General features: G+C 52.6%; 1 protein-coding gene across 1 annotated transcript in view; it reads left to right on the top strand.

Moving 5' to 3' along the window:
• The window catches only part of TSPAN18 (tetraspanin 18), a 185850-nt gene that overhangs the window by 5777 nt on the left and 154157 nt on the right, over positions 1-25916 (top strand).

Genomic DNA, 25916 nt, shown 5'->3' with positions numbered 1-25916 from the left:
CGGAAGAGGATGCATGTTGGAGTCCCAGATGTGAATTTGAACCCTGTTTCTGCCACTGACTGGCATTATGGCCTTGGTTTCCTTATCTGTGAAAAGCAGAAGACTAGCCACAGTGTAGCAATAACACTGTTTGGCTAAGTATCAGCTGCCACCACACAGGACTCCAGAGCCTCAGTGGCTTAATGCCGCAGGTGTGATCACTCGCTCCCATGACCTGGATCATGACGGATCTCTGCTCCACACGGTTACTCAGGGACCCAGGCTATGGGGACTCCACCGTCTTGGTAGCTGCACGTTGTACAATATGTGGCATCCACAGTTACTGCCAAGGGGCAGAGAGAGGTGGGAAAGGCACGCTGACACCCAGCTGCCTCCGCCAGAAGGTGACCCACATCACATCGGCCCCTGTGCATCGGTCAGAACTGTCGCATGGCCCCAGACCAGCTGCAGGGGAGGCTGAGAATGCCAGGAAGTGCATGAATATTTGCTGAGCACGAACTCTGCATTTACATTTCCCAAAGAGAGTACTTTGAGGATTAATTGAGATGATGCATTTAAAGCTTCTAACATAGGCTTCATATGCAGTCAGCACTTAAAGCCCGGAAGCTTCCATTCCCTAGTAACCCCTGGTGTGAGTTGCTCTTTATAGATCACACACTGTGTACATGGAAATTATCACAGGGCGGATCATAGAGTGCCCATAATACACTGAGGGGAGGTGGCACAGAAGATGGTCAGACCCAGGGTTTGAATCCTGACCCTTCTACTTGTTCATTTTGCTGAGCCTTGGTTCTCTTGTCTGCAAAATGGGGGGGTCTGTGGAAAGCCGTAAGGTTAATCAAGCCCTGGTGCGTAGTCAGTGTCAACGTTTGTGTTATCTCTTGTCTGCCACTTGAGTAAGAAGGAAGAGATGCCTTTGCAAAGGATCAGCACCCGAGGAGAGGCTAGAAGCCGGCCCAGCACGCTGGCCTGTGAGTCCTACCTCTTGGATGTCAAGGTGCTGGCCTCCCGGTCCTGGTGGCCTCAGCCTCTGCGCTCGTGATGGACTGATATGGCTTCCATTGGAAATAGGAGAAGAATTTGAAGCTCTGGTCTTGGATTTGGGCCCATCTTTTGGAGTCTAATTAACACATGGGTGGGTGTGGGGCCCAGGGTGCCACTGAGCGCCCCCTCCTGTGATGCTGCCTCTCTGGCTGGGGCCCATACAGCACTCTCCCTCCCAGTGCTGCTCCGTCTGGCAGTACGCCTCAACCTCCTGGGGGAGCAGCACCCCCCTTGCCACCTGGTGCCTGACATTTAGGGCCCCCTCCAGCAGAGCAGGCCTGGGAATCATCTGCTGTGGGTTTCAGCCCGTAGGGGAATGAAGCACTTCACCAACCAGGACGTAAACACCTCCAGAATAATGGGGATTAACTGGCCACCTCAAAGGAATAGCTAGTGGGCTGGAGCCCAGAGTGGAGGGGTCTTCGGTTAGGAAGACAGTGGTTCCTCAAGACAGGATTCTGAGGGGGCTCATTCCCCCCCTCTGCCATCACCCCTCCTCCGGCCGCCCCGGCATAGTGGACACTTGCACCTGGGGGCTTTGGAGAGTGCCCTTCGGCCAAAGCTGCCACCAAGATGCTAGGGAGGCAAGCTGACTCCTGCTCCTCTGAGAAGTACTGGGAGGCGTGTGGGCCACTTAGGCCTGGGAGTTGGGCGTCGCGGGGTCCCTCAAACACACCTCATTCACTCCTGCCCCTAGACCTAGCTTTGGCAGCCTCTGCCACCTGAAACACCTGGAGGAGGGCCTTGGACCAGCTTGAGAGCCCTAAGACGTGGCTGCTTGCCTAGGGCTGTCCTGACAAGGTACCGCAGGTGGGAGCTTGAAGCAACAGACCTTTCTTCTCTCCCAGCTCTGGAGGATAAAAGCCCTGAATTAAGGCATTGGCAGGGCTCTAGGAGAGGCTCCTTCCTTGTTCCTCTTTAGCTTCTGGTGGCGTGGACAATCCTCGGTGTCCCTTGGTTCATGGATGTGTCACCCAGTATCTGCTCCTGTCATCACACAGTGTTGCCCTGGGTCTGTCTTTGGTTTCTTTATGAGGACACCAGTCACACTGGATTAGGGCATAAGGACCTCATCCTAAATTGATTATATCTGGAAAGAGCCTGTTTTCAAATAGGGACACATTTGCAGGTACCAGGACTTAGGACTTCCATGTTATCTTTTTGGGGGTACACCATCCAACCCATAATAGGTGGATACTAGGATTGTCCCATTTTACGAGCAGAAGGTCAAAGAATTGGCCCAGGTTCCTACAACTGTACCACTGGCAAGTAATTGGTAAATCGATCTTGGTACCTTTCATTCTTCTTAGCAATCAGGTGGGGATTTAGGGGCACCTCCTAGCCTGGTTAGGAGCAGAGAGGAGGTGTGTTTGCAGTAAAGCATACTTTGTCCGCAGCTAAGCACCTGCCAGATGCTGCTGTCGGGACAGGCGGGGAGTGGGTGCATCCAGTCTGGACTCAAGGCACATGGATGTATATGAATTGTAACTAGTTGCAGGTAGGATGTTTTCTAGAAATAATGACTTGAAATGACTGAATGAAAGGCGCCAGCTCTGTTCCTCCAGCCTAGTCGCTGGAGTCGTCTGTCTTTTCCATGCTGTCCTAGGTTAAGAATAGCTAGTCGAGACGAATCGTCCCTGCCTGCTATTTATCCTGGGCTCACCTTTAGTGCCAGAAATACCTGTGATGTGCACACGTTGGGTTCTCCTCCCCTGGGGGCGACGTCTGGCCATCTCTGCTTGAGGAGGGGGTCTGGAGGGGATGAACAGACAGCTCTCTGCTCTGGAGCCCATCCTCCAGGATCCCCGGAGGGTTTGGGGGCTCAGCTGATGCGGCTTGAGGGTTCAGATGCGCAGCCTGGTCCTCATGCAATGCACTCAGAAGAGGCAACGCTCCATCAAAGGTGGGGAGTCCAACTTCTGAACGTAAGGGCCCTGGGTTCAAATCCTAATTCAGCCACACACCACAGCCTTTGCTTGGCCTTTGACAAATTACTTAACATTTCCAGGCCACCTGTTTACCTCATAGAGTTTTATGAAGAGAAGATTCAAATGCATAAATCTATCTCTGATAATTGGATGTGACACTTCAAAAGGATTCAGTGAAAACTAGAATTGTTCTAGTTGTTCTATTAGCGGCAGCTCAGGCCCCCTCATGGAAACAAGCACATGCTGAAGCTTGGAGATGGGGAGAAGCTTCGGAAGGGGAGGCCGGGAGGTTGTGGTCCCCCCAGGAGGTAGGCTGTGTGGTGGCCTGGTGGGGAGAGCCACGAGTGTTCCCCTGGCTTCCCCTGGCAAGCCGAGACACTGCCCGGCCGTGCTGACCCTGCCTCCCACCCCCAGACCAGTTTTCCAGGGGTTGTTTTTTTTTAAGGATTTTATTTATTTGCTCATGAGAGACACACTGAGAGAGGCAGAGACATAAGCAGAGGGAGAAACAGGCTCCCTGCAGAGAGACCCATGTGAGACTCCATCCCGGAATCCTGGGATCATGACCTGAGCCAAAGGCAGATGGCTCAACCGCTGAGCCTCCCAGGTGCCCCTGTTTTTGTTTTTTTTTTTTTTTTAAGTAAATTCTACTTCCAATATGGGGCTCGAACTTATGACCCCGAGATCAGGAGTCAAACGTCCTACCAACTGAGCTGGCCAGGTGCCCCTCCTCCAGGAGTTTTACGTAACAGGTGCACCTTCAGTTGAGGCGGCCCGGATCTATGAAAATACCAGCTGGATCAGAGGGCCCTCATTCAATTTACAGGCAAATTAGCTCTCCGATTCCCATTGCTCCCTACTGCCTTAAAATAAAACTCAATTTACGGAAGCTCGAACTTCCACACTTTGTTAGGAAAAACATCTGTTGTGTAACGTGATCGTGTTAGCCACCTTGCTTGTGATCCTTCAGTGGATTCTCAATTGTGTTCGAAGGCTTTCCCGGAGCCCCTGCCCCCGCACCCCCCACCCAAGCCTGCCTCTGTGCTCCGGCCCACATGCTACCTTGCTTCCTTCTGTCGCCCCCACTTGTAACAGGGCCACTCTGCGTGCACTGCCCCCTCCCTGCAATGCCTTTTCCTCCCTCTGTAGCTACCAGACTCCTCCTCATCCTTTGGAACCCAGCCCCTGCATCACCTCTTCCAGAAAGCCCTCCTTGACTTTCCTGGGCCAAATTCTCTTCCTGTTGGCTTGGATCTGGCCATCGTTTTAGCCACCTCCCCAACTCCCTCTCCCCCCACCCCCCCATTGCTCAATGCTGCATCCCAGACCGCAGGCATGGGCCCTGGTAGCTGGCAGGTGCTCAGGAGGTGCCTCTCTTCATTTTCTCCTCTGCAGGCCAGTCTTTTGCAGGTTGTTTTGGGTAATGAGCACAGCTAACGTGTATTGATCGCTTGCCGTGTGCCAGGCGCTTACAGGTCTGATCCCCTCTGATAGAATAACGGTTTACAGTCCCGGCCCTACCACTTCCTAACTCCACAGCCTTGGGCAAAGTACTCAGCCTCTCTGTGCCTCATCTTCTCACCCCTACAATGGAACTATAAATAACACCTAATTTATTGAGTTGTGAGGATTAAGTAAATCGATTCACATCAAATTTCTCAGAAGCTCATGACCAAGGTGTCAGCAGGTGTGGGTAGTTCTGAGGTCCCTCGGCTTCCCGACGGCTGCCTTCTCGTGTCCTCACGTGGCCTTTCTTCTGCACATGTGCATCCCCAGTGCCTCCTGGGTGTCCAGATCTCCTCTTGTGGGGGCTCTAGTCAGATTGGATTAGGATCCCCCCCAGCAGTCTCATGATAACCTCACCACCATTTTATTTTATTTATTTATTTTTAAAGATTTTATTTATTTACTTCTGAGAATACACAGAGAGTTGAGAGAGAAGCAGAGACACAGGCAGAGGGAGAAGCAGGCACCATGCAAGGAGCCTGACGTGGGACTAGATCCCAGGTCTCCAGGATCAGGCCCTGGGCCGAAGGTGGTGCTGAACTGCTTGAGCCACCTGGGCTGCCCCCACACCACCATTTTAAAGATCCTTTCTCCAAATACAATCACATTCTGAGGTGCTGGGGGTCAGGGCTTCCAACACATGAATTTTGGGGGAACACAGTTTATCCCATAACACCTTCTAATGCAATATTATGATTGTCCCCATGGCCAAGGAAACTGGGGCATAGAGAGGTTAAGTCACTTGCTGAAGGTCACACAGCTGGTAAGCAGAGGTGGAGAAATGCAAACCCTGGCCGTCTGAGCCGCAAGCCCACTCTCAAGCATCAGATGGCCAGTTTCCTGGCTATGCTCCTCTGTGGGACACCGGGGTCTTGCCTGGTGGAGCCAGCCTGCGTCTCGACAGCCACAGTGGGGAGAAAACCAGCATCCAGGGGTCTCAAGGCCTCTCACTTGGCCCTTTGTGCCCTTCCAGCCCTTTTTTTTTTTTTCATTTATCTTTATTGAAGATCGATTTGCCAACATATAGTATAACAGCCAGTGCTCATCCCATCAAGTGCCCACTCAGTGCCCATCACCCAGTCACCCCAACTCCCTGCCCACCTCCCCTTCCACAACCCTTTGTTCGTTTCCCAGAGTTAGGAGTCTCTCATCCTTTGTCTCCCTCTCTGATCCTTCCAGCCCTTAATCCCTTGTTCCGTGGCTGCTTCCAGACCTATGCGGGAATTGGGACCTGTCCTCCTGCACCCGGGGTTAAGAAGGAGGCCAAGGCCAGGAAGTGAGAGGGTCTCAGGAAGGGAGGGGCATGATCCTCTCCATAGTTCATTGATCTGGTTTCCAGGGGCTCGGAAGCTCTTTGAAGATAGTCATGTTTGACCTGTGAAAGGGGAAAAATCAGAGTCAACATAGAGAAAAACGGAACTGAAACAGAGGCATCTTCAGTGGAGACTCACTGTCAGCCTTCAGCCAGGCTTCTCACCCGGAGACAGCCAGGCCACCAGCTTCTTGCTGCTCTTAAACCCTTCGCTGGGTACATGAGCACCTCTGTGTACGCGTCACCCTGCACGCAGTGTCCCTGGTGGTGCTCCGACCCTGTGCTCTGCATGCGTATGCACTTCGGCCTTGTTTCAGCTGGGAGGCTCTACAGGCCGACCCTGGGCAAAGATTTGGGTACAGATCGTTTCTGTATGAGGTTGGTCCCCGAGGGGTGAGTGGGCAGGGAGGGGAGGAGAGTCAATAAGAGAAGTGCTGGGTAGCCCACTGCTGTAGGCAACTGGGGACACACCCCCCAAGTGGCTGTGAGGAGCACACTCGGAATCATCCGAGCCAGTGGTCACCAACTTCTGTCTATCGTTGCTTGAGGGTTCCTCCCAGGACATCTGCTTCTGCATACTTCCAGCCTGACTTCAGGCCAAGAGACAGAAGGGGGTGCTTGAAGGAGGGGCAGCTGGAGTGAACAGAACTGTCCCCTGAAGCTGTAGAGAATCTCCAGGCTGGACCATGGGGGTGTGGAAGAGGCGCCCTTCACACTTCCCTCCTCCCTTTGTGATGGGTGCCTCATACTCCACAGCACCGGCAGCCACGATGCTTTTCTTTGTTTTGTTTTTAAAGATTTTATTTATTTATTCATGAGAGATGCGGAAAGAGGCAGAGTCACAGGCAGAGGGAGAAGCAGGCTCCCTGCAAGGGAGCCCAATGTGGGACTTGATCCCAGGACCCTGGGATCATGACCTCAGCTGAAGGCAGACGCTCAACCCCTGAGCCACCCAGACGTCCCAGCCATGATGCTTTTGCCTGATTCCCCACAGATGGACTGAGATGGTCCTCTCACCACCCCCACCCCGATGCCCCACCAAGTGGACAATCTGTGGGGACACCTATTGTGGAGGGGTGAGCTGGGTGGATGAGCATCTTCTCTTTTCCATGTTGCTTGGCCCTCTCTGGCCTCTTCCCGCCTCCTGTCCATCCCCACTCAGCCCCCACAGATGTCACTGTGACCCCTCCATCCCACGGGGTGCAGGAGCCCAGGCTAGGTGGGGCCCTTCGGAGAGGACGGGTGGGAGGGAGGCCAGCAGGTCATGACACAGGGTGATTTCCACCTTCCCCCAGGGTTGGATGAGGCCATCCTGTGGCAGATCAAAGGGCTTTTTGTTGTTGTTTTATTTTCTTTTCCAGCGGCTTCTTGCTGGGGAAGCGGGCTGAGGAGCCAAGGCAAACAGAGCGACCTCTGAAGCCACTGCCTGCTTGCTCTGTGAGAGGCTGGAGGAGCTGGCGGGCCGGCTTCAGAGGGGCTAGAGCTGGGGCCACAGATGGGAACTGCCCAGGGCCTCCCTCACTCAGTGCCCAGAGACCAGATGGGAACACTGGGGGCCGATCTCGGAGCCTGATGCATCTCAGGAGCCCTCAGACTGTGGTATTGCCATGGAAGTGGGGTGCAGGGTGGGAAGCACAGGAGCACTGCACTGAAGCCCAGCCCCCTCCCCACCCTGGGTGAAACATCAACCCCACTGTCCCCCAACTGAAGAGACAGGGAGAGCCCTGGACTGGGAGTCCAGCGTCAGAGCCTGAGCTCTAGTCCTGCTTTGGCTCAAATTAGTTCTCCATCCCATCGTGGACTTCTGGCATGTCATCCACACATGGGGAAGTGGGTGCCACTTTTTTCTGGGTCTTTCTCTGACTCTGCAGTCTCCCTTCAGAGTCTCCAGCAGGGGAATATGACCAAAAAGCCTCGAATCCCCTGGAGAAGGGCACTCAGGAAGCCGAGGCGTGGTTGTTGATGGAAATGGGGTGTTGTTTAAATAAATTAAGAGCCCGAGAGGAAAATCCATCAGCATTATTTTCAATAGCTGGGATGATATGCATAACATTTCCTTCCTTTCATTTGATAATTTTTCCTTCTCAAAGTAGTTAGAAGAAAGAAAGTGTCTGATGCCTTGCTACACAATGAGCTCAAATAAAAATATTCTTTTTAAAAAGTGGTTGCTATGTAATTGAATTTAAATAATGGGCAATTTTTGTTTCTAAGTAGCCCAACCACTCACAAAGGTCTACTCAAACCTATTTGAGAGGTACCTGTGTGTGCAGAGAGAAAAAGAGCTCGCTGATAGAAGCTTTTTGGCAAAACAATAATAATGCTAATGACATATTTAAAGTTGTGTGCGTAAGTTCACCCACGTCTGCTGGGTCGAAACGTATGGGATTAAAATTCACCCCTCTTCTGGAGGGAAGAGTTCCAAAGGCAGCCGTGGCCTTGGCACGGGGGCTGTCTGCGAGTGGGAATTCTGGCTTCTGGGTCCCATACCTCTGAGTTCAAAGCCTGACTTGCAGCAGCTGCATGATCATTGGCCTTTTTTTTTTTTTATCCTAGCGGAGCCTCTGTTTTGCCCTCTGGAAAAAAGGCCACAGCACAGGCCCGATCAGGTGTCTCACTTGATGCTGGGTGTGGGGCCACCTGCCACGCGGGCCCTCTTCCCTTCCCTTCTCTCTCCAGCAGAATTTTTCCAGGCACACAACGGACCCATATACGTGATGCCATTTGATGCCCAGCAATCCCACTGGGTGAGATGTTTTTAATCCCCATTTCATGGAAGGGAAGCCCGAGGTGCTGATTATGGAATTCCACAGAAGGCCCAGCAGGTGGAGGGGGATATGAGAAACTGGAGGGTCTGTCTGAATGTCCCGCAAGGTCTGGCCCTTCCTGTCCCAACCGGGGTGCTGCTGCGAGGTCTGCAGAATGCAGAAAGGCACTCCCAGTGTGGCTTGGAGTCGGCGTGCACCCCTTTCTATTCTTATGTGTGCACTAGGCTTTTGCTGAAGATTCGAGGCTGTGGGTACGTACGCAGCCACCCAGGCGGCCCTGTACCACTGAGACTTTTCTGGGTCTTCAAACCCCGAGCCATACCCACCACGAGGAACTCTCTGGCTGGAGCTGGGCCCTCCTGCCTCATCCCTTCCTCTCCCTAACCCCTCTCCAGGCTTGGGCCCCCTCTGCCCCCCTTTCTGGGAACACAGGGTTTCTGCTGTCTCAGGTCACATCTGGAGGACCCCCTGCCCTTTGTGCGGGGACTCGGGTGTGGTACCCTCACCACGGGACATTGGGGGAGGACATGGCCTCCTTTCCTGCCATGCTCACCCTCTCAGAGGTCCTTGCTAGCCAGGCCCTGGACACTCCTGAGGCTGCCAGATTCCCAGGGACCGACCTTGCGCTTGGTCCACGGACCATCCTAGGAGACACTGTTCTGGAAGCCCTCCTGTGGGGCAGTGCAGACCATCTTCTGAGCCTACTTCTCTCTTCTTGTCCTTCCTGTCAATTAGTGCTGGCACTCCCCCTGAGCCAGAACACTCTGGGAGCCGGTGATGTGGGCATGCATGCACGAGTACGCATGTGTGTGCCTGTGTGGGTTCCGCAGGGTCTGCACCTGCGCCTTATGGCTTCACCAAGGGCTGAATGACTCTACCTTTGGGATGAGGCCAGTCTGGATTGGGGCAAGACCTGTCCCTGCCGGTTCAGTGGGTAACAGGAAGAGAGCCGTGTGGAGCAGTGGTTAGAGCTGGGGGCCCGGGGTGCATCCATCCCTGGGTAGACTCTGGATTCTCCCACCTTCTGGTTGGTGTGACCTCAGGCCTGGTGAAGTCTGCTTTTTCCTTTTCCTTCCAGGCAAAGTGGTGACCAATGGTGAGGTTGGCGGGAGGCTGAAGTCAGGGAGTGGACAGGAGGTGCTGAGCAGAGCGACAGAGAGGCCTCCCGGGCCTCATGCCCACTGCCAGCAGCCAGCCCCCAGAAATTTGGGGAGCGGTGAACTAGACCTCCAGGGAAAGCATGCACAGGAGTCATTTCTGGAGTCCTACCTTCCCTTCCCAGACACGGACTGGGGTGCAGGGTGCCCTTCTCTGCCACCGTCTCTCCTGCCCCCTCGAAGGCCCAAGGCTCCATAGGAGAGCAAGACCAGAGCCCAAGACAAAGCTGTTCCCGGGGGAGGATGTACTGCTGCAACACAATCTGAGGACACAGTTCCAGGCACGTTTTGCTGAAAACAGCCTCAAAAGGCAAATTAGCAGATGTTAAGGAACTTTTAGTATTTTTGAGCCCCCTCCCTCCACCTTTTTTTTTTTTTTTTTAGCTTGAGTGAACCGGGTGGAACTAGAAGGAGCCATGTGGCCTGGCTGAGGGGAGAAAATAAGATTGCTTGGTTTTCATCGGCAGCAGAAGGCACTGCGAGTTTTCACGCAAATGTTGATAAAGACGGAAAGCAGTAAGACAGCGGAGGCTCCTGAGCCCTGCAAACAGGGCCATGTAGAAGCCCCTCCCTGGGTTTGTGCACATTATCGCTTCAGAAAAGGGCAATTCTCGGCTGTGTCAGATGGCCAGCCTTGGCCGCATGAGGGACAGTCTCTCTCCTGTAGCCCGGGGACCAGCAGGAGAACCACGCGCGGCCTGCTCTGGCCGTGGCCCTTGTCTGTGCGCTGAGCTCCCAGCCTGCAGCCAGCCTGGGCGCTGTCCCCACTGTTTACTGCTTAGTGGGGAAGACACGAAACAGATGTGATTGGTTTGAGCTGAAAGAGGTTACCGTCATGTTTCTGCCTTTTCTGGTGGTTCCTAATTGGTTGTGAAAGGCCCGTTGGAGTAGAGAGGAAGAACCTCCAGTGAGAAACAGGGACGTGGTTCAAATTCTAGCTTTGGTGCAGCCTCGCTGTGTGACCTTGGGCAAGGCACTAGGCCTCTTTGGGCTTGTTTGCCGTCTATAAAACCCAGGGCAGAAACCAAAGCCAACCGAGCAAAAAACACACCAGTGCAGAGACAAATTATTCTCACGGCTAGCTTAGCAGCGTTGGTGTGGGAATCAGAGTCAAATAAACCAAAGAATGAGGCCAGGCTTGGGTTTGGTCCTTTCTGTTTCTCCATAATCATCCTGAGTCTAAGAAGGCTGAGCCACTTAAAGTAGCCAGGGTTTCCTGGGCCGGTACTGGACAGCAGGGGCAACATGATGTGGTCTCTGGATGGCAGATAGTTTTCATCCAGAATGCCAGCTCTGGTTGATTGATGGGACCTGCTTGAGTCCAGCAGAAGCGTGGATCAGGGTGTCTGTGGGATGGGAGTAGGGTGGAGAGCTAGCACACAGAGGAGATTTGGGGAACCCTGGGGTGCTGGATAGAGCCTAGGAATTGGGGAACCTAGGTGCCCTGCTGTCACTGGCTTGACTGCCATGTGACCTAAGGCAATGGTTCTCAATTGAGCTAGATTTCAAAATAATTATTCCTGGGTGTGTCCATCCTCAGAAAGTCTGGTTGGTCCAGAGGGGGCTGGACTAGTGCAGTGCTGGGCATGTGTATTTTGAAGAGGCTGCTCAAGTGACTTGAATGTAATTTCATCCCGATAGAGGAGCACTCACTAAAGGACAACCACATTTCACTCATCAGTGTAGGGGGGTGTTAGAATTTCCCCCCAGTATTAACATTAATTGGTGAGATGCCAATATGCTCTCAAGAAAGATGGTCTGGCCAGTGGCTAAGATGGACAAAGCACGCATAGGCCAGAGGTGCAAATTGGTGGCCTTGAGGCCACATCTAAGCTGCAGAAGGGTTTTGTTTAAGGCGTACGATGTTTAAAACATGAAATTCACCCAACATTGGCATATTGGGAAATGTAACCAAAGGTGGGTATACACTGACCCTATGACCTGACAGTTCTACCCCTAGGTGTATATCCAATAGAAATGCCTTTGTATGCACACATTTCCCAAAGGGCATGTGTAAGAATGTTCATAGTGTCAGTGTCCGAGATGGGCAATACGCAGAAATAACGCAAATGTCTACAGAAAGTAGAATAGATACAGTCCCGCAGTGGAGTACTACGCAGCGGAGAATGAGCTCCTGGAATGAGCAACTTGGAAGAGACTCAGGATCCCGGTGTGGAGTGAGAAGCACCAGATGTGAAAGAGTCTACACCGTGCAATCCTATTTATTTGGGGTTTGAGGTGAGCCAAAGGAAGCTATGGTGTTAGAAGTCACAATAGGGATGAACTTTGGGCAGGAGTTGGGGAGTGTCTGGAAGCGGCATGGGGGGGCATGGGGGCCTCTGGGTGCTGGTCTGTTTGTCCTCTTATTCTTGTTTCATAGGTATGTTCAGTTTGTGAATATTCATCCCACTGTTCACTTCAGATCTGTGTACTTTTCCATATAAATGTTATATTTCAGTTTTTAAATAAATTCTGTGAACTCAACAGATAACATAAAGCAGATCCTAACCCGTTGAAATCCTGAGAGATGGAGCATGTGATTCTAGATTTCACTTTCCTTGGTAAAGGGGACGCTCTGAGAGTCTGGGCCCCTATGTAGCAAGAGTGGAATGAGGTGAGCAGGGTTTTTGTTGGGATTTGCTTTTGGAACCCATAAGAAAGTGCTGCCCTCTGAGACTCCCATCCTCCGTCAGAAGGGAGCTTTGTGAGCGATGGTTGAGTTAGAAGGACCGACAGTGTCCTGGTCATGCTGGGGTACAATTCTAACTGTGTCTAAATTTACCATCTTGGCGACTTTGATGTTATTTAGTGTCTCTGAACCTCAGTTTGCCCATCAGTAAAGTGGGAAGAGTCATGCCCACATCAAAGGATTATTTAGGGGTTAGGATAAGACCATGGTTGGAGAATGTACCACCTGCCTGGTGGCCATGGATGCCCACTTCCCCAGCCAACCTGGTGCTGTCCCCTCCTGCAGGGAGAGGAGGCTTGGTGGATTCGAGTGGAGACCACATGTTCCCTTTGCTAATGTTGGGGTGGGAAACGGGAAACCCGTTCTCTGGGGCCGTGGCAGTGCCCTCCCTGCTGGCCCACGCTTGTTTGGAAGGGCAGGTGCCTTTCTCTGGCTGGTCAGGGCCAGGTGCTCAGGTGAGGTGAGGACCTCCGCAAATATTGCCAGCCTGGCGCTGGGCACTCCGGGTCAGGTGGGCATGTGCCTTCCCCTGTGGGGCAGCTAGTGCCGGGGATGTGCTGTCGTCACTTGCTGCCCCTTCCTCCTTCATCATCCGCTGGCAGCGGCCAGGGCGGCCCTGCCTGGAGGAGCATGACTCTCAGGGACATAGTGTTTCCGTGAGAATCTCCTGGGTGGGATCTCTGCTGCCTCCCAGAGATCTCTGCCTCCAGAGATCCCCCCAACCCCCACGGGGCAGGGAGGTGTGGGGACTGAGGGATTGTGGCAGCCCTATCTGGAAAGCAGGTGTTAGCATACCTGGTTCATCCCTGGGGCTGGAGAACCCTCACTGTGGTTGTGTGTATTATTGGTGCTGTTATTCTAGGTCATGAGAAAGCACCAAGTGGGCCATTTGGGATTGACTCCGGTGTAAAGGATGTGGTTTGAGACGCCCTCTTTGTCTCAGAACAGTCTGTTTTGATTTATTCAACTGTGGGAATTTGAAAATGACCCAAGTATTTTCCTTCTTGTTCTCTATTCCAGTGCGCCAATTCCATCTTACTCCACTCCCCGCCTCTTCCCAGCCCTCTTGCTCACTCATCCACCTTCATGCTTGTTCACACTCATCTTTTCGCACCCAGCGAAAGTGCAGCTGGGACTTCAGATGGCCTGAATGCCTTCCCTCCACCTCAGAGACTCTCGCTTTCTCAACCATGTACACTCATTGTCACACCCAGACTGCTGGGCCTCCGTGTCCCTCTCTCACTCCCCCTCACCTCCTCACCTCTCACTCCCAGCCACCAGCAGAGCCATGAGGTTGAGAGACCTGGTTCTTGCTCTGCCTCTTTTACCGACAGGTTCCATGGCTGTGTGACATGGGCCAAATCACTCAACCTCTCTGGGCCTTCATTTCCTGCTTCCCGGCAGAGGCAAAGCTACCAGTTTATTACAACAGAGAGCATCATTTTCTTATACTTTATCTCAGATGCTCTGAGATAAGGTTCTTTCTGCATCATAAATTCCCTGACTGCATCACTGAGTGGATTCAGCCTCGTTCCATGGCCTGTGTGCTGACCTGAAATTACTCTGTAGCCTTTTCCTGGTACTGAAGAGACATCATTTTATTTTGAGCTAGGAATTAACACAAGGTCAGGAGAAAATAGAAAGTTCAAGAGGATGATTCACTCTTGACTTAAGGGAGACATAATGTCGTGGCATCTCACTTGGACCCGTTTCTTTTACTTCTTCCAGTTTGGCACTGCTAATGGGGGAGGGGTGATGGAATCAGGACAGAGACTCCACGTTTCCTGCGTGGAACTGACCAGAAGGATCCACTTCTTTCTGTGTCCCCCAAGCCCTCTGCCTCCAGTTCCATGGACAAAGAGAGCTAGAATTCACTGAGAATATACCACACTGCATGCACTGTCCTGCCCAATCCTTGCAACAGGCCTACAGGTCAAGTGCGAATGTCATTCCTGTTTTAGAGATAGTGAAACAGGGGTACCTGAGGCGGTGTCACAGGGTGTACAGTGGGCCTCCACAGTGGGTCTTCAAGTGCATAGTGGTCTGCGCTTGAGCTGAGTAAGCTTTGGTCACCAAACCATGCTGTCCCAAGCAGCCTAATGGTGTCAAGGTGGAGTGGAAGATGAGATTTCAGGACAGAGTCTGGGTTTTGATCCTGCTCTGCTACAAACTCATTGTTTGTGCCTTGGGCAAGTCCCTTATCCTCTCTGGGCCTCAGTCATCCCATTCTAAAATGAAAGTGAGGGATCAGTTGGTCCCCAAGTCCCTGCTCAGCATAATATTCCTGCCGTTAGGAGCTCGTGGGCTTGGGCAGGTTATCCAACCACTCCAATGCTGAGGTTCTCTCTCTGTGCAATGGGGAGAAGACCAACACCTATTACATGAGGTTGCTGTGAGAAGTGACAAATCAAGTGCCTGGGATAATGCCAGTGCCCCTGTTGGTGCTAGCCCTTATTGTGGTTTTAGGATCTGTCTTGGCAGACCCTTTGGCTAAGGATGGGGGCTTGTTACCTGGCGTGGAGAGTCTCCCGTTTCAGAGTTGGAGGCATTTCTCTCTCCCAGGTGATGTGTCCATGGGTTGCATGATGCCTCTGGATAAAAAAAACATTTGACCACCAGAATGCCTTGGGGTTTCTTGACCAACGTACCGTCTTCGACATTACTAAAGTAAGAAGTTACCTGGGAGGCTTCAGTCTAGAGGCATTCAATTTACTTGTAGCCCAAAACTCAAAGAAAGTTCAACATGGAGCCTCCGAGAAATCACTGAAAACGGAGCTGCTGCCCTGTTGGAGCGGCCTTAGGGGGTCGCTTGGCCTCCCCACCTCCTCCCTCCACTTTGATGGCTTCTGAAGCCCTGGGAAACCCCATTTTCAGAATCACAGGCCATTAGGTGGTCAAGAATGAAACTGAGACCCCGAAAGGGGCAGTAAGGCATCCAGGAATCAGAAGCAGGCACATCTGCTAAACCATTTTCATGAGCGGGATCATTTTCTGTCTTTATAAGAGAGCTCGCCTGTGTTTCTTCTGTCCATCCGTCTTAATTAATCACCTAGAGACGCGTCTTTCAATATTGACACTGACTAAGCAGCTGACATTTCTGAATTATTCGGTCCCCTCCCTTCCTCGTATAAGCCATAGGTAAAGGCTGGATGGATGTTTATTGCTAAATCAAGGAAAATGGGACTTTATATTTGGAAGCCTTTGAAACACAGTATTTACCTGAATAATCCTGCCTGAGTTGGCAGGTGTTTGGAAACCTAGGGAAACATGTTTGGCCCAAATAAAGAAATAAATAAGTACTGACCAGCACGATACAAAGCACCCAGATGCGGTGGTTTCTCGGGGCTCTCAAGAGTCCTATTTAAATGAAGTGTTTCTCCCCACTCCTTACACCCCCCCTTTTGCAGCCCCCCACCCCAATTTGGTTTTCAGAGATCACATGGTATCCCTCCCTCAAAACCTAATTTCTGCACAGACTTAGCCAGCAGTGACCTGCCACATGGAGAGCTTTAGTGAGAATCAATAGGCGTGGGCTCCTGGTGTGGGCTTCACGCCTCCTGAATGTAAAACACCCCGACAGCGAAAGCGAGATGGATGCTGGCCAAATATCTGGGGGGTACTGGAGCACAATGAGTCCCCCTGCCCATTTTCAAGGCGAGGTGACATGGCCCAGGGAGGCTGAGTGACTCACCCAAGGTCACGCGGTGACTTACAGGCAGGGTCTGTGGGCTCGAGGGCTCCTGGAGGTCCTTTCCAACACCCCGCACCCCCTCTTTGCTGAAGCCTGGCTGCCCTTGGCTTTACCATCTGGGTAATGGAGCCGTTGTGTAGTACCTGCATGGGCGAAGAGATAGGCGGAGGGAAATAAATGGTCATTAGTGACCGGCCGCTCTAGTACAAGTGATGCTAGAGGTGATGCTGTCAGAGCAGGTGGACAGGGGGTGGCTTCCAATTGCCCAGTGCCCATCATGCCCTCTCCCAAGGCGATGGGAGGCCCAAGCACGGAGAGGACGGGTTCCCAGCCTGCGAGTGCGGGGGAGACACATGTGAATTCAATTCAAGGCTGGCGAGGCCTGCGCCTGGCTTCCCAGCACGCCGTGAGCTCTGGGAGTGGGTGGGAACACCATCTCCTCCAGGCCCGACCCTGGCCGCCCAGCAGATGTGTTTATTTCTTCCTTTTGCACTTGGGAGGCAGAAGTGTGGCAGGGCCGCCTCTGGGGCTGAGCTGCCTGGGGTTTAGCTCCAGCTCTGACTGCCTACACCTGGGACCCGAAGCCCCAACTTCTTGGGTTTTAATCTCCTTATCTGTCGAATGGGGTAGTAATAGTCCCTTTCTCCTAGGGTGGTGGGGAGGCCTTAGTGAGAACATCCACATAAAGTGCTTAGAGCCCTGCCCCATAGACCGGATAGGCAAGCAATTTGCATTAGCTATTGATTGGGTAATCTTAGATAAGTGTGCATTTCTCCATTTTAAAAATGATGTTTATCACTTTTTTTTTCTGATTACGAAACTCCCTGGCATACATATGCCAACTACCAAAAGATACCCATGGGTAACATTTTGCTCTATTTCTTCCCATTTTCCCCCTATGCACTGTGTGTGTGTGTGTGTGTGTGTAATCAGGCATGTACTGCCAAAGTCTAATTTTCTAAAAATTAGAAATCCTGTAAGATCTCCTACAAATCTGCGATGAACATAGGCCAAAGATTGATTTGACTCATGAAAGAGGGAGGCAGCAAGATGGTGAAGCCGGTTCTCAGGAGAATTAGACAAACAGCAGTTATACAAGTACCAGAGCAATGATACTGGAATGAGGAGGCTGGATTGGATATAAAACTGGCTAATGCCCTCTAGGGCAATAAAATCCTAACCTTTGGGGTTATTTTTTCTACCAGGCCAGAAAAATCTACTACACATTCACAAGTAACTTCACAGGAGTCAAAGTTAACATTCCTCTAGAATCTTCTGCCCTGGATAATTAAAGAATGCTTAGGTGGGCCCTCTGAACAATCCTACTCCCGTCAGGATGTTGAGAGACGACAGGCCTCTCCTCCTTGCCTGGTTTCCAATTTTTGGGTCATGCGTGTTAACAATAGCTATATAGTCTCTCTGATTATATTCCAGAAATCTTTGTTCATCTTGTCTTCTACACCTACTATGACATCACTACTTTCAAAGGAAGGTTTTGAGGAAGGACAGGAATGCCCCCAAAGGGTGTGATCTGCTCTTAGGCCCTGCTTGTCAGAGGCCTTCTCCACCTTAGTCCCAGGACAGCTGCTCTCTCTTGGTCCCCTCCTTCATCCCATTTTCTTGGATTCATCCCCATTTCTCTCTCTCTCTGTCTCTCTCTCTTTCTCTCTCTTTCCATCTAGACTGAATTTCTTTTTTTTAAATAATTTTTTAAAAAGATTTTTATTCATTTATTCATGAGAGACACAGAAAGAGGCAGAGACACAGGCAGAAGGAGAAGCAGGCTCCCTGCAGGGAGCCCGACATGGGACTCGATCCCGGGTCTCCAGGATCACACCCGGGGCTGAAGACAGACACTCAATCACTGAGCCACCCAGGCGTCCTTAGACTGAATTTCTTATCAGGGATTTGCTGAGTTACCGTCTTCCAGATTCTTCTCTAAGCACCTACTGTGTGGCATATGGTGATCCTTTGGGGGAAGCTTGGTGAGTGAATGAACGTGGATGGTAGGAGGCTGGGCCTGTGTCAGCGATGAGAGATGGATGTGCCCCTTAGGAACAAGCAGGGCTCCTCCCCCGGGCTCAGCTGGGTCCTTCTGGAAGGACCCCACGCCTGAGCAGTGTCCAGCCTTTGCTCCACCCTAATCCCCGACTCTGCCCTCTGACTGTGTTTAGAAGGCCTTCACACTCAGTCTAGAAAACCATCTTGGCTCTTCCCTGGAGGACTCTCAGCACTGAGTTCCTAGCTCTCTTTCCTAATCAAGGTCTTTTTGTAAAGGGCTAAAAAGTTCTCGCCCCCCCCTTAAGTAGGGTAGAGAGAGGCGGGACTGCGATTAATCTCTGTGCTATGAATTTTAAACCGCTCTTGTTCATGTGTTGGGAAAACCCATCAAAATGCTAATGGCTCTGCCTTCTTACCTCCCGCAGACCCTTCTCTGCATTAGAATATATTTACATGGACTTGAGCTGGGGGGGAGGATGGCAGGGATGTGGGGTGCCCCAGGGCTATAAAGTCTGAATTACAAGCCCCAGAGCCCCGTGTTCCAGGAGGAAAGCTGCCGTGGGTTGTGGGGTTGGCCCCTTTGCTCAGCTCCAGTTACCAGTTCTCAGCTTTTGGCTTCCTTGCTAGCTGCAGGGTGGCCAGTTTGGAAACATCTCTATTACTGTCGGGTGGCTTTTAAAAACTGCTGCTCTCGGAAGCAGAACCTCCTTGGACAGGCGCCCCTGGAAGTGGAGGATCACGCCGTGGACCCCAGTTGACTTCCAGGCCTGGAACGCCTTGAGACACAACTCGTACCAAAGTCGACGTCAGCACCCAGAGTCTCTGCTAGTCCTGAACCGTGTGCTGGAAGCACTGGGCTGTTGTCAAAATCTTTGAAAGCCTGGGTATCTTTGTTCAAATAGCCAGTGGCTTGTGGCTTGAGATCCTCCTGGATGCATCCTGCGGAGTGCGGGTACTATGGTGACAGCCCTGTGCAGGCTGGACTCAGCAGAGGGGCTCCGGGGACTTTGGCCGCAGACAAGATAGTGGCCTCCATCCTCTGTTGGCCCAGTTCAGCTCTGGGACTGGAGACCAGTGGCTGGACCTCTGAACATCAGCTCTTTCTTTTGCTGGGGAGGAGGAGGAGGACACTGGCCACTTGGCGGAAGGGTTATAGAGTTCACATCTTTCATTTTTTTGTTCCTGCAGATGACCCAGGGGAGCCGGGGTGGTGGTGGTGGTGGGTGGGGGTGGCAGGCCAGGCTGCGCTGTCAGAGAAAGGTCCCTCAAACCATTGGGTTCCTCCAGGTCCCAGTGGCACCAAATGCCCAGGTCCGGGATGCTGGGCACTTGCCTGGCAGGTCTGCCGGGGACCCCTCATGAGAATGAGGGAGCCTTACTTGGCACACAGTGTTGAGAGAATCACTTAAGCTCCGTGTTTTCCTTTCTCCGAGAGCAGCGCACCGGTGTGTGGTTACATAAAGCTGCTGTGGCTCAGGCTCACTTCTCTCATCTGAGAAATGGGAAGCGTGTAGGAGGCAGAGCAAGGATTCAAAGGAAGAGAGCTCCAGGGGACGGATGGCGTTTGTCCTTGCCCCCTTCAGGTGATGAGAAAATGCTTCCAGACAGGACTAAGGGGGAGCAAGTGCAGGGCTCTGTCCCCTGGAGACAAAGGTCTCAGGCTCCCAGAGGCCACATGTTCATCATGCTCAGCTGGGCATCTGTCTCCTGCAGGTGCCACTGCGGAGGGGCACGAGAGATCCTGGCTTGCTCGTCTTTGGGAGCCCCCAGATATGTTGGGAACATGGGGGGCAGGGGAGATGATGATTACTTGTGACAGCTGCACAGAGAATAAGCAGCATCATGTGTTAATTTATGGGGTTGTACATGCCCTCCTCCCTGGCCCTTCCACCATCCCCAAGCTACCCAGAGCTGATGGGTTCAGACTGGCTCAGATTCCTTACCACCGGGGTGGGCCCTCCAGAGACCCTTGCTAGCAGTGCCAGCACCTTCTGCACTCAGCCCAATTCCATGTAGGGAGCGGGCCTCTACTCCCCAAGCAAAAATTAAGAAAAAAAAAAAATCCCAGTCTTTCTGAGGATGTCAGGTCTCCCACCTCAGCCCCACTGTGACCCTGGGGGCCACTTAGCAGGCCCATTCTGGGGTTCATTATGGAAACAGAGGGTGTTGGGGCTGAATGACAGGGCAGGCAGTGCAGAGAGGCACTCTCCCTCCCACAGGGAGTCAAGGGCAGGTGGAAAGGAGGTAGAGACCTAGGCAGAGCTGGCCAGGGCTGGCAGCTTCATTAAGGGATGGGGGGGATGATGATTGTTGTTGAGTCATAAAACCCAGGCAGAACTCATCCTGAACGTGTCTTGGCTCCTCTTCCTCTCCCCCACCCTTACATCACCCCCCTGCGTTGCTAATTTAAAATACAGCAAAACAAAGCCCTGGCTTGGCTTTAGGGCCATAAAATACAGCATTTTTATCTGTCAACAAGCAATGCATCTGGCTGGCAGTGGCCCAGCCTGGCATCGTGTGGGAGGGGGCCAAGGCTGAGCTGGCCACCAGACACCCGCTGATGATGCAGCCCTTTCCTGGGGCACACGCCCTAGAGTCTTTATGGTCACGGGGCTCAGAAGGATGGCTGCTCCACCTAGGAGCCAGGTGGAGATGTAGGGTGGCTAACGTGGGGGGCAGATGGAGAGAGGCAGAGAGGGGCAGAGGGGATCAAGGAGGAGTGGAGGGAGGGAGAGAGAGAAAGGGAGAGAGACAGCAAGTGAGGGGAGCACAGCCGCACAGCAGAGAGGCCTTGCTGGCAGGAGCGAGCCAGAAAAAGACTCACCATTGGGTTGATCACCTTCCTCCCTCCCTCCCTTCATCCTTCCAGGAAGGCATCCCTTTCATGTCCTCTAGCATCCTACTGACTGACTCAGGGTTCTGGGACATCAACTCTAACCCAGTGATTTTCAACATCACGTGGGAACTTAATATATAAAATATTAGCAAGTCCAGCTGCTGCGAGCTAAGCGTTAGGGTGCATAAGATGTGTGAACTCCATCTGTTCTTGGTGCAGACTCCCCAAGGGGGAGAGGGAAGGATCTGAAGAGTATACCTGGGAACCACTGATCGTGGCCACTACCCCTTTCACAGAAAGTGGCACCAGATTCTGCTTTACGTTATTCCTGAGTCCTCAGTTCCTCAAGGGCTTGCTTGTGCCGGGCCCCATGGGAGTACTCACAGCCCATTAGCTCATCTGATCCTGAGCCCAGGCCAGTGAGGTGGGGCTATGATTGTCTACACTTTGCGGGTGAATAATCTGCGTTTTAGAGGGATGCTGAGGTCACACAGGTGGCAAGTGGCATAGCTGAGATTCAAACCCAGGCCTGTGGGACATGAAAGCCTTGTCTATGGACTGCCCTTCGGTGCTGAGGCCTCCCCACCCACCTGCTGCAGACAGACAGCAGGCTCTAGTGGCTGTTATGTTCTCACAGAAGCCCACTCACGGGTAACTGTCTTAATCATGCTGTGTTGTCCACGTAGTTTGGCCCTTTGGTCATTTTAGCGTCCCCTAAATGGCATTTTTCCAAGGGAGCATGGCACCCCCATCAGCAGCCATCCATCTGCTCCAAGCAAACGGTTGGCCTCCGGCAGATCTGCCACACGGCTGACAAACCACCTGCCCCACGGATTGGCATTGGACTCAGACACAGGAAAACTTTGCTCTCCTTGTAGCATCGGTCTTCACCTGGTCAAGGCCAAGGCAAGAGGTAGCTCTGAGCCCTCCTTCCTGAGGCCTGGTCTTGTGGGTCCACAGGTAGAGCAGGAGGTGAGATGGGGCAAAGCTGGGGGCTGTTAATATTCAATGGTGTGGTCTCTGTGTGGGTCCCTTAACTCTGGTGGGAGAGAGCAAGGTGCTGACCATAGCTGCAAGACCATAGCCTCCCATTAAATTATACAAGTGGTTGAGCCATTTAGTCCCTCTCTCCTCCCATTAACCTACTTCTGTCTTCCTGCTGTTCATTTCACCCATTCTTTTGTAGATTCATCTCAGAATTTACCTTTCACCTGTCCTTCTAGCCATCCCTGCATTCATCCATCCCTCCTATCATCCATCCTTCCATGCATGCACACATCCACCCATGCTTGTGTCCATCTATCCATCCATGCATTCACACATCCATTCATTTCTGCATACATGCATCTATGTGTGTATATATCCATCCATCCATCCATCCATCCATCCATCCATCCATCCATCCATCCATCCATCTATCTTTCCATCCCTGATATTATTCATACATCCCTGCAACCAACTATAACCTAGTTCCTGCCTTCTACCATTCAAGCCCTGTCCTGGTAGATGAGAGAAATCCTATGGAACAAAACACACACTGTTGCTGACTTGGGTACCTATACACACAAATTGTTATGGGAGCCCAGAGAAAGGGACTAATCGTGCCTTTGGAGGTCTGGGAAGGTTTCTCAGAGGAGATGTTGAAAGACGGTTTTGAAGGATGAGTAGGAATTTGCCAGGTGTTTTGGAGAGTTGGGGGTAGGTGTAGTTCAGGGTTAGGAAAGGAAGAAGGGACTTCCAGGCGGAGTGAGCAGCAGTAAGGTTGGGCCAAGCATGTCAGTGGGGGGTGTGGGCCCCCACGAGTTCAGTTTGACTTGGATCTGTGCACATTGTGAGGACCTGAAGGGCTTAGAAAGACAAGTGGGGCTCAGATGATCAAAGGCCTGTGTGCCCGCAGAGAGAAGCCAGGGGACCCACTGAGGCAAGAGAGAGACACATCTATGGGCTCAGTCTGACAGCAAATGAGAGGGCAGTTTGGAGGGAACAAGGCTGAAGGCTAGCGGACCAGCCGGGATCCTGTTTGCAGCAAGCTGACAGGCAACAGTAAGGCTCAGCCCGGGCAGGGACAGGCAGGGGCCACAGAGGAGGAGAGGCACGGGTGACTTGGGACACATGGGATGATGGAGAAACAATGGGGGGGGGGGAACCGGAGCGAAGTCTGTGATCTGGGTGTGGGCTACGTAGGGTGCTGTGTTTGTGAGGCCTCAGGAGGCTCTGTCCTCATGGCCCTCGCTCCATAGTGTACATGTAATCCGTTTCAGTTTAAAAATAGAGCAGGAAACATCAACATAGAAGGTCAAGTCTCTCGTCTGGGTCTCATCCAGGGCACTGAGGTACCTCTCGGGATTTTTCTTGCAAATTGAGAGCTGGTTTCTCTCATCCAGAGCAGCTTTGCTTTGTTTGGAAGGAAGAAGAAGATGATGGTGATCTAAGTTTTGAGCTAGGCCTCAGACCACGGGGGAGCTTGGCTCCTAGCGCTCACACTCACTGCCCTTGACCAAACTCTTCCTTTATTTCGTGGATTTTAAGGCACCCTTTATCTTTTCTATTTTAAGGGCTCCGAAACCAGGATGCGTCATAACAAAACGTGCCATAATTCACTAAGCGAAATGGTCAAATAATGGTGCTGTTATAACCCGAGGAGTCTTAATTCAAGAAATAGGGGGGTGTGTGCCCTGGTGTCCTGTCTGTACATTTTTCATGTGATCCTCACAGCATCGTATGAGGTATCAGCTGCTATTAGTGGTTTCCCAGATGAGGAAGTGAGGCCCGAAGGAGGGAGGTCACATGCTCACGGGTGACAGAGCCAGTCAGAGGCAGACTCGGGATTTTAAGGCATCTTGGTTCAAGGCAGGAGGGAGCCTGGGTCCAGCGTGGTGGCTTTTCCTTCCCACACCCTGAGGGAACCGGGTCTCCCAGTCTACCATCTTTCCATGCGGCCTTTCCTCCTCTTGGCCCTAAACCCTGGGATTCTTTTCCCTCTCCCAGGAGGGCTCCAGCTCTGACATCTGTGGTGACCCCCACCCCCGGCCCCCACCCCCAGAGAGGAGAGGGATGGAATGAGATCTCAGGGGAAGTGGGGGCAGAAATTCTGAGCCCAGCTGGTTTCCCTCACATAATGCAGATTTGCTTAAATGGGAATTAGGATTAGTGCTGGATTTTACCTCTCCTGGCAGACTGGTAATAAACTAATCTCTTCTCAGGCTGCAGCAAAGCAGAATTCCATCGAAGACGGGAGACAGCTTCAGGCTCAGGAGTGCAAAGCCTGGAAAGTAATTTTATTATTGACAGGCCCTGCCTACACCGCCTGACACGCAGCCCGCAGCTCCTTCCCGACTCGGCGGCAGCCTTTAATTTCGTTAATGTGTGACATTCACCCGGGCTGCGTGGCTGATGGGCACGCTTGACATTAAAACGTGTTCCTCGTGGTCCCCAGAGCTCATAAAAGCTCATTATCAGTTCCGAGCCCGTAAGTGTAGTTCCTGGCTCAGGTGGGCCCGAGTTCCTCAGACGTGTCCCCGGGGACTGGAGCGGTGGCCGTCCACGGGAGCCAAGAAACAAATGCCTCCCCTTTGTCCAGGGGCCTTGGCCTTCCAGGCCACTGGGAGGTGACCAGCAAAGCAACTCGGCAAGCAGAAGAACCCCGGGTTCAGATTTACATCCGAGGAGAGGGGCTCCTTCTGTCCTGCTATTTGGGGGGAACTGATCTAATATTTGGGGGGAGCGGTTTATCAGAATCTATTCAAATGTGGAATGTGCAGAGCCTGGGCCCCGCCGTCCCACGTTCAGGCATCCGGGCTGGGGACTGGCGTGAACATTCCCACGCGGCGATGTAAGCAAGAAGGGAGTCATTGCCGCCAGGCTGTAACGGCTGGAGATGGAAATATCTGAAATATCCAGCGTCTCGAAGCGGGGAGAAGTACATAAAGGGAGGCCACACCTTCCAAGGGGCAGAAGACTCGGGAAGATCTCTATGTTCTCAGGTCCGTGGGGAGCCACGATAGCGCTGCCAGCTGGGGACGTAGGCCAAGTGTGGTGAGATCCCACCCACTTGTGTAGAGAGTCACCCTGTCTGCGTGGGGTGGGGGGGGGGGACACAGGCCCGTGCTCACACACATATGCACACACCTAAGCCGTTACACAGAATGAAGCCTAGAGGGTCGTATGACAAAGATTTTGCCATGGTTCTGTCGACCCCATGGATGGATAGGAAAGAACTTTCACTTTTCTAGTGACAATATGCGCGTATCTCCATGTCCTTATCCATGTGGCCATGCCTCTGTCTATGGCTGGATATGTCTATGTGTAGGTGTGTGTACCCTGGATCCCTTGCGTTGTAGCCTTGCTCTGATCCAGGATGCAGGAGGGCCCCTGGGTTGACTCTGCCTGAGAGGATTTTGGAGGCAGAGATAGCCAAATGGGGTCAAGGCCTGTTCCTCGTCAGTTTGCAGGGAGTTCTGAGAAGCTCTCTGAGGCCCGGTGTGCGTTGAGCTGGGATCTGAAGACTTGGAACTCATTGCTCTGGAGCGTGCACCTCTCCCCCCTGTGGAGTCGGCGCTGGCGCCAGGTTTGACCTCCTGTGGACCTGACGTCTACTCCTGGCTCTGCCCCTCGTCCGCTTTACAGCCTCGGGCAGGTTATTTAACTCCTCTGGGTTCACGGCCTTCATGCCCAAAGCTGGGGTACGGTCTCCTGGGATTGTTGACATCATCGTCTGAGACGAGGTGAAACTGGACCAGGGCTTCGACCGTGCGGGCGGTCCTTGAGGGCAGGAGGCTGGGAGATTTGGGGGTCAGGGGACGTGGCTGTCCTGTCTCTGCTGTCAGCTCTGATCTTTGCTTCCTCAGCCGCGCTTGGGAACAAGCCAGTGCCCCAGGCCTGGCCTCAGCCTCGGCTGGTGGGTAAGTGGCCTGGTCTGGGCACATCTGATCCTTCTCCCGTGACCTGGGGGCCCTCTGTCCAGTGGGCAGAGAGGAAATGGGCTTCT

Source organism: Canis lupus, chromosome 18 (assembly GCF_011100685.1).
Source record: "Canis lupus familiaris isolate Mischka breed German Shepherd chromosome 18, alternate assembly UU_Cfam_GSD_1.0, whole genome shotgun sequence".
Lineage (NCBI taxonomy): Eukaryota > Metazoa > Chordata > Mammalia > Carnivora > Canidae > Canis > Canis lupus.
This window is presented reverse-complemented; position numbering and strand designations above follow the sequence as displayed.